The sequence below is a fragment of the Bactrocera latifrons genome, unplaced genomic scaffold (assembly GCF_001853355.1).
Source record: "Bactrocera latifrons isolate USDA-ARS-PBARC rearing strain unplaced genomic scaffold, ASM185335v1 scaffold_141, whole genome shotgun sequence".
Taxonomy (NCBI): Eukaryota; Metazoa; Arthropoda; class Insecta; order Diptera; family Tephritidae; genus Bactrocera; species Bactrocera latifrons.
Genome location: NW_017534864.1, coordinates 613,900 through 618,420, shown reverse-complemented (window position 1 = coordinate 618,420; position 4,521 = coordinate 613,900). Strand labels below are relative to the sequence as shown.

Genomic DNA, 4,521 nt, shown 5'->3' with positions numbered 1-4,521 from the left:
TTGGCGCCACGTAGCGAAAAGAAGAAACGACTGGCGCGCTGTTGTTAACTCGGCTATAATCGCGTAAGCGGTGACTACGCCAATCAAGAAGAAGAAGAAGATGGATTGTTCTATTTTTCGTCATAAATTTTATTTTCCTATGTTTCCTACTGCTACTAAAGCGGTAACACCATTTGTTAATACTCATCCAAAATTTGGCTTTTCTAGCAAACTGTAAAAGCAAATGTACGCACAATATTAACTTTTCAAAATGCCTGTTCGATTCAAAACATGCAGAGAATTAAATTCATTACCTAAAATACAACGGTCGAAAGTGGTTTTATTGCCCTTGATTGATATAAGTCCTATCGTGGATGTAATAAGACTCCCTATTTATGATTCTATCAGTGATTTTGTAATATTTGTCAAGCTTATTTTTAAATTCTTATTTACATTCCTTATTTATTTATTTACGAAGATCACAAAAAATGAAGCAAGGTAGCATATTTATTCATGGTGCTAGTTTTATTTTGAAAATAAGGCAACATTCAAGTAAAGAGAGAGAAAAATGTCGATAACATACATACATACATACTATGTTGCATTTCAAAAAATTATTATTTCTTTTATAATTTTCTACTTGACAATCTGTTTATAAAGACTAACAGTTATATGCCACCAAGTGACGTTCCCAATAACCTTGATACTTTTCTTCCATTGCTTTTACATCCTGGTAAAACTGCTTCAATTTTCGAAATTTTGTCCAGATGATTGCGGAGATAGACTGACTTGATACTCCTATACTTTAAGCGTTCGTCTGCTTCCCTTTTTTCAAACATGTTTTGTAATTTGGTACTTTATGCTGCATAGCACTTTCGCGACAAAGCATCAAATAAAATTTGACATACCTAATTTAAAATTTAACATACCTAACTCGACCAAGTATTAAATCACTGAGTATGGCGAAAGCATTGTTGTAGACCATGCAAATTACTTTTGAAAGGAAATCAAAAGTTTACTCAATGTAAAAAAGAACAACTTGTAAACTAAGTGATGTTTATCACTTTTAATATTTATTTAAACCTTAAGGTGGCATTCTAGTCTAGAAGCTCGAATTTCGAGCTTTTTTCAACAATTAATAAAAAAGAAACACTAGATATTTTTACTATCCGTTTCTTTATCATTTGTTTATTAAACTTAGAAGAGTACACAAAATAAATTAAAAAACAAAAAAAATTTTTCATCGACTTATGAAGAAAAGGGGGGAAAAAAGAGGCCGAGTCCTGTTGTTGTTGTTGTTGTAGCGACAGAGTTCCGAGTCCTCATCGCTATCATTTCTATCCTTGTCGTCATCTGAAAAATAAAACAATGACAGATTCTTAATGAGTACGAATGTCGCTGTCATGAAGTAGCAAAATTAAAAAAAAATTATAAAATGGCTCAAAAAAAGGTCGATTTTTCACTAATTTTTCAATTTTGTCGATTATTTTTTAAATATAATATTATACATTTCAAATTTTTTTTTGCTTCTAGTGATAGAGATATATTTAAAGAATATTCATGCCAAATTTCAAATAAATCGACTGCTTAGAACTTGAGATATTGTGGCTACCTCATCAAAAAAAGGAGTTTTGAGAAAAACGCGTTTAAAGTTTTATATTAAGTTTCGGGCAGCGTAATAGATAGATAGATAGTTCGCTAAACCGGTCTAGTTGCCACGTCACTAAAATGGCTATAACTTTGAAAATAATTTGAGTTTTGAAAAATCTTTTTAGGGAGATATTTTTGAATATCAAAACTATCGAATTGTGATAAAAAAAATTTTAGATTTTTTCAAATTTCTAGACTAGAATACCCCCTTAAAACCTTCCATTCAATTATTCTGCTTCTCCCGTCGGGTACTGCGTCGAATACTTTCAGAGCTGCACACTCCAAAAAAAATTCCCTAATATATCCAGGGCATATGATTTTTTGTTTTCATAGAACTGTGTAATTATTATTCATAATTATAGTACCTTATTATTTAATATTATTATTTGTTTTCAAAAGCAAAATTATTTCTTAAAATAATTGCAGTAAATGGGCGATTTGAATATGAATACGGCCAGCAGCTCCATCGTTGATAGGTCAAAATTCGGAATTCATAACACCGTGGAACTAATGAGTCTACAAGAAGGATTACCTTCACTTCTCAACTTGAGGAAAGTATAAAACCAAACTCTGAAATCAATAGGTGTAACAAGTAGCATCAATAAGGGATTGAGTGACTTAATACATACAAGATTTATTCTTTTAAAAGCATGTTACTTATACAGATTCAAATATGTGCATGAATTTCTGATCATTGTATTGATTATAAGATAAGAGCGCATCTCCCAACGAGTGTGTTAAGAGAGAAGGTATCTAGCAAGAAACCGCTAAAGTGCTAACCCATGCGTCCGAGGAGAAGGTAGAATATTTGCATGATCGCTCTTTCAGCTTTTCGCGCAAACAATTTCAGCTTCTCGAGAGCAGGTCGCTGGCGCCAGTGCCAGTACAAAATAGATTGCCGACGCGAACGCGTGTAGTGCTCGCAACGAAACTGGTCGCTCATTACCAAACACATACTCCCGCCACTGACGCCACATCGCCGCATTTATAGCACACAATCATCTCGTTGGGGATCTTCATAGTTGTCAGTGCTCAAAGGAAAACAAACTAAAACACGAAATAATAAGAAAGCTATACCGATATATGCTGCATCGGTATAGTATTTTAGTCATTTAGTCGCGTATTAAGACTAGAAACTGAACTCAAAAATAATTGAAGATCGGTGAAGAGCTAAGTGTTGTTAGTGGCACGAAAAAATAGAAAGTATGTGAGATATTTGTGACAATTTTGCAAAGCCAACCTAACCGTTTATTCATGCTTACATATGTGGTGCTTTAACTGTAATGAAATACTTACATATATGTATGAATGAACGAACCCATTACCTTTGTAAAGCTGTTTATTATATATCTACATTTGAATACATATGTTTGCATGTGTGTACTAATGTATTAATGTACATACATACATATGTACTTTCAGCAGTGTTTTTATACGTAGGTGTAGGCAATAGTAAGGCAGGTTTCAAGAAAATGTCTATGTCCACACTTCATACAATCATAATACACAATATAAACATACTATACTATCTATGTTTATACATACATGCATACGTAGTTATACAGTGGTACAAGCATATCTACATAGATACATACATACATGTAACAATTCTTAGGTTGTATTAGGAAGTGGGCTGTGAAAACCAGTTGCAAGTAATTTTTGATGGCAATTCGCCAAATTTTATAGCAAATGTGAGCAAAATTATACACCTGTGTACATATGTACTCCCAGCGAAAAATTAAAACCAATGGTACCGTCCAAATGTTTATAACGGGTGTGACTAAGAAAGTGCGAAATTTCGTTCAAAGGAAGAAATTAAATAAATATAAATACGCATGCATAAGTAGATATCGCCGACAGATGTGAAAAGCAGCGATTTCACTGTCTCAAAACATGCTCAGTGACAGTGAACTAATTTTAGATTTTTTTTTTCGATTTGAATTTATCGTTTTTAAAGTTTATGAACAGCAAGCTTTTTAATTTAGATGCATGAGCGTACATGTGTGTATTTCGTTACTCATACATCGGTAATTACAGACAGGCACCTACTCACTAATACTCAATGAATAGACGCGGAGCTCATCACCAACAGCAAAGATGTTAATAGAACCCGAACTGAGAACAATGAGAAAATTAATCAGCAATGATGTTAGAGTCGAAAAATATACATACGCCTATGTAAATATGTATGTAGGCACATATGGATGCTAAAGGCGATTTCAACTTCTTAAGCCTTTTAACTTTTATATCCGAATTAAGCCATATCTATTATATATTTACATAAATGTAGAATTCATTCGAAATATGTTGGGTGCAAGCTGACCGCAATATTTTCGTCCAAATTAGATATTAGAACATAACAATATTTTTTTATGCAAAAAGCCGATTTGCGATTACTTGTCCTTGAAGTAATTCTCACAAAATCTCCTTAGCCGGTTTTGGTAGAGTCGTTCGTTAACACATTTTGTTTTCACGCCAGAAAAATAAGGCTCAGTTCATTTCATCGTTCGGGAAGAGAGTTAAAATAATTTCCATAATATCAAAAAAATTTAAATTGTATGTACATATGTATTTACGGAGGCGGTATATGCATATACACATGAATGTGAGTATGGCAAAGTGGAATATATCGTAGGAAACTAAATGATCTGAACGATGAAGAATTTTTTGTTTTTTTACGTACGTAAGTAAGTATGCACATATGTATGTATGTGCACATGTTTTGTAGAGAATACATGGATCATCTCCCTACATAGGGTTGTGCGCTGGGTTTGGRAMCCGCCACGTAAAAAACACCCCCAATGAAAGGAAGCAATCAGCCTCGGATGAGAGACCCCCCTTTTGATGACGACCATGGCAAACGGAATAAGGACTACGATTTGAGGGCATGCA

At 33.5% G+C, this 4,521-nt stretch overlaps 1 protein-coding gene across 2 annotated transcripts in view; it reads left to right on the top strand.

The window, feature by feature from the left end:
• The first annotated feature begins 2,529 nt into the window (after positions 1–2,529).
• LOC108965554 (uncharacterized threonine-rich GPI-anchored glycoprotein PJ4664.02) overlaps positions 2,530–4,521 on the top strand; it is a 13,226-nt gene continuing 11,234 nt past the window's right edge. Inside the window, exon 1 of one of the 2 annotated variants that reach the window (XM_018928067.1) lies at positions 2,530–2,832. The gene's annotated coding sequence lies outside the window, so the exon portion shown is untranslated. The remainder of the gene's footprint in view (positions 2,833–4,521) is intronic. The other variant, XM_018928068.1, reaches the window with a different exon arrangement.